This window comes from Coregonus lavaretus (genome assembly GCF_964263955.1).
Source record: "Coregonus lavaretus genome assembly, chromosome: 2".
NCBI classification, from domain to species: Eukaryota; Metazoa; Chordata; class Actinopteri; order Salmoniformes; family Salmonidae; genus Coregonus; species Coregonus lavaretus.
The window spans coordinates 18384503-18397060 of record NC_139989.1 but is presented as its reverse complement, the minus strand read 5'-3'; the positions used below and the strand labels follow the sequence as shown (position 1 = coordinate 18397060).

General features: G+C 44.3%; 1 pseudogene across 1 annotated transcript in view; it reads right to left on the bottom strand.

Annotated features, from left to right (window-relative positions):
* Nucleotides 1-12558, bottom strand: part of LOC311100374 (myomesin-1-like) — a 43066-nt pseudogene that overhangs the window by 21926 nt on the left and 8582 nt on the right. The window contains exons 6-17 of the transcript in view: nt 12262-12354; nt 9476-9564; nt 9184-9225; nt 7566-7727; nt 5042-5202; nt 2983-3123; nt 2389-2589; nt 2149-2202; nt 1750-1874; nt 1332-1515; nt 958-1132; nt 614-735 (exon numbers count right to left, since the gene is read on the bottom strand). The product of the transcript in view is annotated as a myomesin-1-like (transcript). The remainder of the gene's footprint in view (nt 1-613; nt 736-957; nt 1133-1331; nt 1516-1749; nt 1875-2148; nt 2203-2388; nt 2590-2982; nt 3124-5041; nt 5203-7565; nt 7728-9183; nt 9226-9475; nt 9565-12261; nt 12355-12558) is intronic.

The window sequence follows — 12558 nt, the reverse complement described above, 5'->3', positions numbered from 1 at the left end:
ACAACGTGATGTCTCAATGGACAGAAAAAAAAGAAGACAATTGTACAACACATCAGCTAAACCCCAGTTCAGTGTGGAAATGTGATATTTCTTTCATCATCAGCATATTACAAAAGGAGTAATAACAATATTATGCATAAGATTCAATAATCACATTCCACCTACACATACAGCTTAAAGGCTTTCCTGATCCTAGTATCATAAAATGATAACCCAACTTTAAGTCACATACACTCTTAGAAAAAAGGGTTCCAAAAGGGTTTTCAGGCTGTCCCCATAGGAGAACCATTTTTGGATCCAGGTATAACCCTTTTTGGTTCCAGGTAGAACCCTTTTGGGTTCTATGTAAAACCCTCTGTAGAAAGGGTTCTACATGGAACCCAAAAGAGTTCTACCTGGAACCAAAAAGGGTTCTTCAAAGGGTTCTCCTATGGGGACAGTGGAAGAACCCTTTTAGGTTCTAGATAGCACCTTTTTTTCTAAGAGTGTAATAGTGCTTCATCTAAACAGAAAAAAGAAGTTCCTTGTATATAGCTCTTCACATTCTTCCTAAAATGGCTTCCTATCGTATTGTCTAGTATGACTGTGCCATGACACTCTTCCTCTCACTTACCAATAGCAGCCTTCACCTCAATAGCCTCAGACTCCTGAGAACACTCGCTGAGCCCAGCGGCGTTCAGTGCCTTCACTCTGAACACGTAGCTCTCTCCTGTCACCAGACCGTGGCAGATAAACCTGTTTACCAGTACACAAAAACACTTTGAGAAAGACGTTTCACACCATCAATCTCTAAGTCTTTGGTCACTGATTTAATTTGAGTGGGAAAACAATGTTTTGTCAACTTACTTGAGCTCACCATCAATTACATATAGTTTTGAATTATATTTATGGTCACCATTTGTATATGTATATATTTGTAAACGATTGCTAGAAGGATTGTTAGAAGGACCATTGTACCTGGTGCCTTTCACAGGCTTGTTGTTGCAGGGCTCAAACTTGTTGCTACCCACGATGCTGGCCTCGATGTAGTATCCCACCAGCTCCTTAGCTTCCCTGGAAGCCTCCCAGGACACAACCACGGACGTGTCTGTGTTCCTGGTGGGAATCACACGGCCTGGGGCAGACGGGATATCTGGGGACAACAATAGACTATTCAACTAAGATCAAATGATTTAAAAAACTATGATTTCACTCCAGATAGCTTGTAAGAGCTCAAGTATACTGATTCTGAGAGGAGTGCATGTCTTTCGGAGTAAATCTATTTTTTTGGCACACTGGGAACTGCTGTAGTCTGTGGTATGGCGTGTGATTTATGACCTGTGACCCCTCACCCAGCTTGTCCCCGACAGTGGTGGCCTCGGTGGCTTCTGATGGCTCGCCAACGCCGGCGGAGTTGCAGCAGCGCACACGGAAGCTGTAGGCCTTTCCCTCCGCCAGATCAAACAGGGCGAAGCGAGGAGACTTCACTGGGATCTCTGTGTTCACCCTCTGCCAGCTGTCTGTGCCTGACACACACTAACAGACAACACCCAGAAGTTAGAGTACGGCTCCAACCCTCCAAACACCAAACAACTTCCAGCACTATAAAATACTAAAAAAAGAACAGATTTATGTTAACTTATTGAATGATATTGATATGGTGGTTGTTATGGATGAGAAACAGTGATGAAATGTTGGTTATATTGATCAGATGAGTCATGCTACAGATAAGGTATATGATGTTAGTGAAGTATATACTGTATTTCCTACCTTCTCCACATAGTACATGATGCCCTCGTGGCCTCTCTCTCCAGGTGGTTTCCAGCTCAGAACCACATAGTTCTTGGTGGCCTCAGTGACCTCCAGTTCTTTGGGTCTGCCAGGGACCACACCCTCTGATAGGAAGTGTTGTGAAAAAAAATGTGTCAGGGGTTTGATCTCGTAGCCTGGTCCCAGATCAGTTTTTGCTCTTGCCTTGTCATTGTCAAGACAAACATGACCTTTCCATTAGGAGTTGGGAAGAGATCAACAGACTGGCAACCAAGCAAGACTAGAGTTTTCATTATCCTTCCAATGAAAGACCACAAGGTACTGTAAGCTGTAGGCCCTATAAGATCTATAGCTGCATCAAAATATTTATCAACATTGACAGAAGCATTTCCTTCCTACCTGCAGGCTCCTCCTCAGTGACAATGATCTGGCCAGTCCAGGGTGCAGAGGTACCTGGAGGCCAGGGGAAGAGGAGCAGGTTTCAGATGCATAGTTACAAGAAAACACATGCATAATACTAAAACCATCAGCTCTCACATAGGTACGTACTCACAATATATTAATTTTGCAGTATCGTAACACAATATGAGAGAACACAGACAGGGAGGGCCAGATGCCAGACAGGGGTGCCCATCGTACCTCTCATTCGTGCGCGGTCGGCAGGATCCATGGCTGCCTCCACCTCAGAGGCACGGGAAGGCCGGCTCATGCCAGACTTGTTGACGGCACGCACACGGAAGGTGTAGGAGCGCCCCTCCACCAACCCGGTCACAGGGAAACGGGCCAAACTTGATGGGCGTGTCATTGCACTGGCTCCAGTGGGTGGTGCCAACTTCACACCTGAACACAGGGCACAAAGAGACAGCATACATGCCATCAGCCATTCAATAACTAACTTGGTAAGGACTTCTTGGTAAGACCCAGAGTTAAGCCTATTGGTAAGGTCGGGAAAAACTTGGCCCTTGTTATAGCCTATAACAAGATAATTTCACATGGTTGTTGTAAATCAGGTCACGTGACCAGGAAAAACTCTGGCCCTCTACTTATACAATATGTAACTGGAGTTAATGGCAGTATGGGGTGCATAAGGGAGATTTGTTCCCATGTTTGTCCAGCTGTGTCCATGATAAGTCTAGGATTTACTCTTTGACTCCACTCACTCAGGTCTCTCATCCAGATGGCATTGTGAAGGCCTAGCAGGATTGGCATGTAGTGATGGGTGATGGTACTGACCTGTCCACAAAGTAGCCCAGGATGGAGCTGCCACCGTCCACAGCCGGCTGCTTCCAGGTCACAATGACGTAATCTTTATTGGCATCCTGACACTTCACATCCAGAGGGGCGCCAGGGGCTCCTCCACCTCCGCATCGGCATCTGATACAGGAAACAAACATTGTCAGTTAAATGTGCTTGTGTAGTATTCACCTCTCTCTCTCTCTCTCTCTCTCTCTCTCTCTCTCTCTCTCTCTCTCTCTCTCTCTCTCTCTCTCTCTCTCTCTCTCTCTCTCTCTCTCTCTCTCTCTCTCTCTCTCTCTCTCTCTCTCTCTCTCTCTCTCTCTCTCTCTCTCTCTCTCTCCTCTCTCTCTCTCTCTCCTCTCTCTCTCTCTCTCTCTCTCTCTCTCTCTCTCACTGTACAATATATTATCAGACAAACACATACACACAACAGTGTGTAGAAAACACAGTCAATGTACATTTCCTTGACTTTTTCTAATGAGACATACAATTACATATATAGAATCCATAATGTATTATAGGATCTCTATAGTATACAGTTAGAGTATTTTCATTGTGGCTTGTTGTTTTGACATACAGTGCATGTACTGTACAGTGCTGTACTCCCTGCTGAACTCTGTGGCTCCACGGCTTAGTGCCAGGAATGCTACTGGTCTTTAAGTTAAACACAACTCCGAAGCAGGCTGGAGCAGAGGGGACAGAATTAGCATCAGTGTGCCCCTCAGTGAAAGGAGACTCTTAAAGACACAGAACACACATTTTCCATAAAGTGAGAAACATAACTAGCCACTTAGTGATTGACTGATTGATTCAGTGTGAATGTGAGAGAGGGTGCTAAAACATTTTGGGCTGTATCTTATGTGGTCTGTAAGTCTATGTATGTGTGTACGGTAGCTGTAGGACTATCTACTGCCTGATGTGATATTTTACTGTGTGTGTGTGTGTGTGTGTGTGTGTGTTTGTGTGTGTGTATGTGTGTGTGTGTGTTTGTGTGTGTGTATGTGTGTGTGTGTGTTTTTAGTTTGGTGTGTGTGTGTGTGTGTGTGTGTGTGTGTGTGTGTGTGTGTGTGTGTGTGTGTGTGTGTGTGTGTGTGTGTGTGTGCAAGAGAGATAAATATAGAGATGGAGAGAGAGAGTGGAGAGAGACAGAAAGAGAGAGATAGAGACAGAGAAAGCTTTTTGTGGCTTAAAAGGACACTCAGCAGGCTATTGTCGCTTCTGGAAGAAGAGATATATACAGTATCCACCTCTGTTGACAGCCAAACTCATTCCATATCTGAGCTCATGAGCTCACTGAGAATAGCCTAGCCTTGTCAGTCTCTCGACTGCTATGGGGTCTCTGTGTCCACAGACAGACAGTGTACCTGGCCTCTCCTTTACAATGCGACCCTGAACAATGACAGAGAGAGCAAGGCCTATTTCCATCATGTTCACACTCTGTACAGAGCACATGTCTCCTCTGTTAGCAAGAGAATGAGTTACATGGAACAACAGAGAAGGTCAGTACCTTAGTGCTGGCGACCAACACTAACAGATGAACAAGTTGGCTGTATCATTTTTTCCATGTTATACAAAACCAGGCCAGAGATTGTGACAGGAGTTGATTGTCTTTGTGGTCATAATGGGCAATTTCCATTGTGTGTGGTAGGATTAGCTAGAGACCGCTATGGCTCAACTCCAATATCTCTTTCAGACACATACGCACGCATGCGCACGCGTACACACACACGCATGTGCACACACACACACACACGGGCAGTCCTTGTTATCTGGTGTCAGCTAAGGTGACTTTGACCTTGATCAACTGTTGACCGCACGCTATACAGAACACGAGACAGGCCCATCATGGAAACAGAGAGGCGGTAAACAAGAAGCCATTCTGTCCGAACTCAAAACACAACGCACGCAAGCACGCATGCACACACACTGTGCATGTGAAAAATGAAATCAGTTCATCTTGTGAATCAGTAAACAAGGCATGTTAGGGACTGAGGAGGAGTGATAACGTGACATAGACAACAGTGCTGTTCAGCATTGCTCATGGTAAGGTCCCCACCTCTGACAAAGACGTAAGCAGAGTAGGTCTCATATTTAGACTTGGTGGTGATGCGCAGGGTGTAGAGCCCTCGTCCTCTTTGTTCAGGTGTGTCAGGGTCAGCGTGGCCTTGTCTCCACTCCAGTGCATGTGACACCACTTGGAGGGCTGCAGAAGAACATCTGATGGAGAGAGAAACAGAGTGAGAGAAGAGAGAGATAAGGTTATAATGGATGGATAACATTGTCAGATCTACACTGCTAATGACAAACACAGAGAGAGTGAGAGAGAGGGGGGGGGGGGGGGGGGGGGGGGGGGGGGGGGGGGGGGGGGGGGGGATAAGAAGAATACCAACACATTCTAAGCTGGTCCTTAATTAATGAAATCTTTCTGATTGAGAGGGGGTCAAACATTTTATAAATTGATTTGCATTTTAATGAGGGAAATAAGTATTTGACCACCTCTCAATCAGAAAGATTTCTGGATCCCAGGTGTCTTTTATACAGGTAACGAGCTGAGATTAGGCGCACACTCTTAAAGGGAGTGCTCCTAATCTCAGTTTGTTACCTGTATAAAAGACACCTGTCCACAGAAGCAATCAATCAATCAGATTCCAAACTCTCCACCAAAGAGCTCTCCAAGGAGACCAAAGAGCTCTCCAAGGATGTCAGGGACAAGATTGTAGACCTACACAAGGCTGGAATGGGCTACAAGACCATCGCCAAGCAGCTTGGTGAGAAGGTGACAACAGTTGGTGCGATTATTCGCAAATGGAAGAAACACAAAATAACTGTCAATCTCCCTTGGCCTGGGGCTCCATGCAAGATCTCACCTCGTGGAGTTGCAATGATCATGAGAACGGTGAGGAATCAGCCCAGAACTACACGGGAGGATCTTGTCAATGATCTCAAGGCAGCAGGGACCATAGTCACCAAGAAAACAATTGGTAACACACTACGCCGTGAAGGACTGAAATCCTGCAGCGCTCGCAAGGTCCCCCTGCTCAAGAAAGCACATATACAAGGCCGTCTGAAGTTTGCCAATGAATATCTGAATGATTCAGAGGAGAACTGGGTGAAAGTGTTGTGGTCAGATGAGACCAAAATCGAGCTCTTTGGCATCAACTCAACTCGCCGTGTTTGGTGGAGGAGGAATGCTGCCTATGACCCCAAAAACACCATCCCCACGTCAAACATGGAGGTGGAAACATTATGCTTTAGGGGTGTTTTTCTGCTAAGGGGACAGGACAACTCATCAAAGGGACGATGGACGGGGCCATGTACCGTCAAATCTTGGGTGAGAACCTCCTTCCCTCAGCCAGGGCATTGAAAATGGGTCGTGGATGGGTATTCGAGCATGACAATGACCCAAAACACACGCCAAGGCAACAAAGGAGTGGCTCAAGAAGAAGCACATTAAGGTCCTGGAGTGGCCTAGCCAGTCTCCAGACCTTAATCCCATAGAAAATCTGTGGAGGGAGCTGAAGGCTCGAGTTGCCAAACGTCAGCCTCGAAACCTTAATGACTTGGAGAAGATCTGCAAAGAGGAGGGGAACAAAATCCCTCCTGAGATGTGTGCAAACCTGGTGGCCAACTACAAGAAACGTCTGACCTCTGTGATTGCCAACAAGGGTTTTGCCACCAAGTACTAAGTAATGTTTTGCAGAGGGGTCAAATACTTATTTCCCTCATTAAAATGCAAATCAATTTACATCATGCGTTTTTCTGGATTTTTTTGTTGTTATTCTGTCTCTCACTGTTCCAATAAACCTACCATTCAAATTATAGACTGATCATGTCTTTGTCAGTGGGCAAACTTACAAAATCAGCAGGGGATCAAATACTTTTTTCCCTCACTGTATATATCAATGGAGGCTGCTGAGAGGAGAAAGGCTTATAATAATGCCTGGAACGGCGTAAATGGAATGGCATCAAACACATGGAGACATTTTGTTTGATGTATTTGATACCTTTCCACTTATTCCGGTCCAGCCATTACCATGAGCCCGTCCTCCCCAATTAAGGTGCCACCAACCTCCTGTGATATATGTATATATAGTATATTTTCAAGGACCCCCTTCAGTACCTCCGTGGACCCCTAGCGGGGCCGTGGACCTCCAGTTGAATACCCGTTTTACAGGGTTCAATTGGGCCTACGCCTGCATGACTTTCCAGGGTACAGACTAATTGTAATATGTTAAACACATATGACATATGTACAGTATACGTGTGGGCTTCTGAAATATCTTAATCATAGCTTACATACACATAATCTCAAGTAGCTCTCAGTCTCATGTGTTCTGCCTGTCAGCGAGTCTTAGACATGGAGACGAACATACAGTATCAGCGGCCTAATGCATCACACAGATGACAACTGGGTAGGTCTCAGCCAAGGAACCTCCAGGAATGTCTCTCTCCATAGCCCAGGGGCCGTATGTATCAAGCATCTCAGAATAGGTGTGCTGATCTAGGATCAGATCTTGCCTGTCCATGTAACCTTATTCAAACACTGCCAAGAGTTTCCAGAGCTCTGGGGCTTCACCTACCGTCTCTGTACCACTGAACCTCAGGCTGGTAGCGTGCCAGGTTGGGGGAGATGATGACCGTGGCGCCCAGGCTCATGGTCTCGCCCTCCCGTCCGAACGACACGCCAAACCCATCCACGATGTGGGTCTCGAAGGTGATGCCATACTCAGAGACCATGCCATCTGACAGGAAGGAGCACCAAACAACATGGGGTCAGAGTTCAGGTCACCATTGTGTTCCCATCATGCAACACTGTGTGGTGTGACACACCTCAAATTCGGACACCTGCGTGCATTATTGTTCCAATCCAAGGGATGGACAAACAAAGGGCAATTAACTGTTCTTCGGAATGCTAACTTTTAAGCATCTGTGTCCAAAAAGCAAGTCATTATCTCTTATAGCATTTTTCACAATTAATTTTTGACATTTTGGTATGATTGATGATGTAACTTAACATTATCTGGTAGCATTACATTTGATCCATTCCCTCCCAAGAGAAAGTGACATAAAAAGAACCCCACACAGACTCAGGTAAAACTATGCAAACACACAGGGGTGTGAATAGGAACACCTTGATGTACCCAAAAGACAACATAAAAACCCCATTAACATCATTAAGTACAGTGTTCCAACACCAAATACTCACTACAGTGTGTACAAACCACACTGGGGAAACTAAGGTGCACATCATGCAGTAGACAGTGATGCACATTTGACATATTAAACCCTAGAAGTCTTTAGACTTCAATCCAACATATATCCAATCTTAGCGTCTAATTAGATTTTAATATTATTTAAAAATGGATTATTAATATGACTAATCAACAACAATTGAGTTTAGATAAAACTAGAACTCTTCAGGCTTTGTTGCCATGTAGGGAAAGGGGATACCTAGTCAGTTGCACAACTGAATGCATTCAACCGAAATGTGTCTTTCGCATTTAAACAAACCCCTCTGAATTAGTATGCAGCTAATCAGATGCTCTTCAGATTACAGTAATCTATACTCTCAAATCACTATTATCCAGGTTGTACATTACAGTGTTTTTTTCTCTATATTGTTTCATAGCTTCTCTATGTCACACTCGAGTTTACAGTATTTAACTTCCAAGGCACTATGACATACAATTTCAAAAACCTCATACTTGCCAAAATGTTCAAGTATTCTGTTGTTTACGATTAAAAAAAGAGGCACGTTTGTTACGCTGAACCATCTGTGGATCTTTCACAGGCAATTCAACGATTATTATTAAGGTATTATCACAGGTTCTTTCCAAACAGATGCACAAATAGTGATCATGCATACACATTGAGTGACACTCAGTGAATACACCAAGTTGACCAAAATGTCATCAAACAAGAGCAGAGCTTTTTTAGAGAACCTGTTACCTTCGTTGTCTGTTGACCTTGCTGTGCCCAGTGTCAAGGGAACAAAAAAGCTGTTAGTGCAATAGCACCCATGGAGTCCCCAGGTCTTCCCACCCCCAGCTTAGCATACTGTAAATAGGTTATGTTAATACGGTTTAGTATACATTAGTATATATATTTTTCATGTTAATACTATACATGTATATGAGTATTGAGGAATGAGTATATACAGTATGAGTATATATATGAAATGATATTCCTCTGACTTACGTCTGGGCATGGGGAGAGCCTCCTCTACCTCTCCTTTGAATCCTAGAGTAGAATGAACAAATAGGTACATATTATTAACATGTTAAAAATAGGAAATAACAAAGAATTGACTTTCTTTCTTTTAAACTTACAATAAACTTTGTGAGAGCAGCACTTAGAAGGACAGTGATTTTCTAAATGGGGTAATCATGGGAATTATTGTCTACTCTAATTCATTGTAGAGGCACAATATGACGAGTTATCTAATAGAGGTAATTACATACTCTGACATATTGATAGCATTGAAACATACTCTTAACAACGATGGAGGCAAAGGAAGAGAGTTCTCCCTTGCTGTTCATGGCAGAAACACGATACTGTGCAGTATCATCAAAATCACATCTGAAACGAGAAAGAGAGAGCGAGAGAGAGAGAGAGAGAGAGAGAGGACCAGGTGAATCAATGTCCCGGATACACACGTTTCTGTCTCCTAATGGTTCACGTGTACGTTAATACCCTCTACCCACCCCCTCCCCGCTAGGACGCGTAAATCAACACACAGCTATGTGAGCTGGGACTGTAAAATGCTCCAGAACTCCAGGCCGGGAATACTCTGGGAATAAATAGACACTGTGATGATGTCATCATGTGTCAGGTGGTATATGTGTCTGTATGAATGTTATGTGTGGTTAGATTCTATCATGGAAACATACTTTTCAACTTTCTATAGAGAGGAAGCTACACACTACAGTGAGGGAAACAAGTATTTGATCCCCTGCTGATTTTGTACGTTTGCCCACTGACAAAGACATGATCAGTCTATAATTTTAATGGTAGGTTTATTTGAACAGTGAGAGACAGAATAACAACAAAACAATCCAGAAAAACGCATGTCAAAAATGTTATAAATTGATTTGCATTTTAATGAGGGAAATAAGTATTTGACCCCTCTGCAAAACATGACTTAGTACTTGGTGGCAAAACCCTTGTTGGCAATCACAGAGGTCAGACGTTTCTTGTAGTTGGCCACCAGGTTTGCACACATCTCAGGAGGGATTTTGTCCCACTCCTCTTTGCAGATCTTCTCCAAGTCATTAAGGGTTCGAGGCTGACGTTTGGCAACTCGAACCTTCAGCTCCCTCCACAGATTTTCTATGGGATTAAGGTCTGGACACTGGCTAGGCCACTCAATGTGCTTCTTCTTGAGCCACCTTTTGTTGCCTTGGCTGTGGCTCAAGGCATAATGTTTCCACCTCCATGTTTGACGGTGGGGATGGTGTTCTTGGGGTCATGCTGGAATACCCATCCACGACCCATTTTCAATGCCCTGGCTGATGGAAGGAGGTTCTCACAAAAGATTTGATGGTACATGGCCCCGTCCATCGTCCCTTTGATGTGGTGAAGTTGTCCTGTCCCCTTAGCAGAAAAACACGCCCAAAGCATAATGTTTCCACCTCCATGTTTGACGGTGGGGATGGTGTTCTTGGGGTCATAGGCAGCATTTCTCCTCCTCCAAACACGGCGAGTTGATGCCAAAGAGCTCGATTTTGGTCTCATCTGACCACAACACTTTAGTGTGTTACCAATTGTTTTCTTGGTGACTATGGTCCCAGCTGCCTTGAGATCATTGACAAGATCCTCCGGTGTAGTTCTGGGCTGATTCCTCACCGTTCTCATGATCATTGCAACTCCACGAGGTGAGATCTTGCATGGAGCCCCAGGCCGAGGGAGATTGACAGTTATTTTGTGTTTCTTCCATTTGAGAATAATCGCACCAACTGTTGTCACCTTCTCACCAAGCTGCTTGGCGATGGTCTTGTAGCCCATTCCAGCCGTGTGTAGGTCTACAATCTTGTCCCTGACATCCTTGGAGAGCTCTTTGGTCTCCTTGGAGAGCTCTTTGGTGGAGAGTTTGGAATCTGATTGATTGATTGCTTCTGTGGACAGGTGTCTTTTATACAGGTAACAAACTGAGATTAGGAGCACTCCCTTTAAGAGTGTGCTCCTAATCTCAGCTCGTTACCTGTATAAAAGACACCTGGGAGCCAGAAATCTTTCTGATTGAGAGGGGGTCAAATACCTATTTCCCTCATTAAAATGCAAATCAATTTATAACATTTTTGACATGCGTTTTTCTGGATTTTTTTGTTGTTATTCTGTCTCTCACTGTTCAAATAAACCTACCATTAGAATTATAGACTGATCATTTCTTTGTCAGTGGGCAAACGTACAAAATCAGCAGGGGATCAAATACTTTTTTCCCTCACTGTACATGTGTGGTTGAGTTTGGAGGACTATGAGAAAACCTAAAGAATATCTCTCTCCATTTGACACAGCTCATGAGACACTTAAGTGTTTAGTCCTTTGTTAAGTGGCCTAAAATAAGCCACAACAGGGGCCCTCTATCTCCAAATAATTCCTCTGGCGAGGGAGTGGGTTATCTTTAGACGTCCTCTTTGTTATCGAAATGCAAGCTGCAAAATGTCTCGGATCATGTATAGCCTTCACCAACAGCTTTCTGGTGTCTGTCTTTGGCTAACAGAGCTAGTCAGGGCACTGGCGGATAGACAGGCAGGCAGGCAGACAGGCTAGTGGACAGACAGACAGACAGACGGACAGAGCTTGAGTCAGAGAGGGGTATCGATTTCACACATTTCAAATCATACTTCTAACAACCACAATCCACTGTCCCTCGAGTTCACAATGTGAGCCCATCCAAACATTCCCATGGTTGTCAGTGTGCCCACACACACAGGCCCCACACGGCCTTTCCTGAGAGTGGCGATTGTATTACACCATGAAGGGGTGTTAAAGGGACGTGGTGGTGACATCACACTGACATTTTACCACAGCCAGAGATGACTGTGGCTTGTTTGAAAGTATCTGTTAATACACAGCAATGAGCCACACAGAGAAGACATGGAAATGTATGTCTCAAGCGTCTCAGAGTAAGAGTGCTGATCTAGGACCAGGTGCCCGTCTGTCCATGTAATCTTATTCACTGTGTTCGAAAAGGCTAAAATGATCCTAAATCAGCACTCCTACTCTGAGACGAGTGATACATACCGGAAGACCCTGTGGCTTTGGGATTGTGCCTACCTGTTGATCTCCAGTGAGTGCACGTTGTAGCTGCTCTCTAGCTTATACTTGCCTGGGTGGGCCATTGGGTCGATTGTCACATTGTTTTTGTACCTTGTTATGGAAAGAGAAGAGAAGAGGAGAGAAGCAGAGAAAAATATGAAAAGCAGGAAAATAGAATTTAAAGGTACAGATCTGAATCAGGATAGAGACGCACGCTAGCTAGATAGACACCAGAGAAGTATTTATACTGTGTTTTATAGTGTTTTAGTGCAATGACATGAGGAAAGGATTGAGAGGGCAGCAATGGCTGATGCT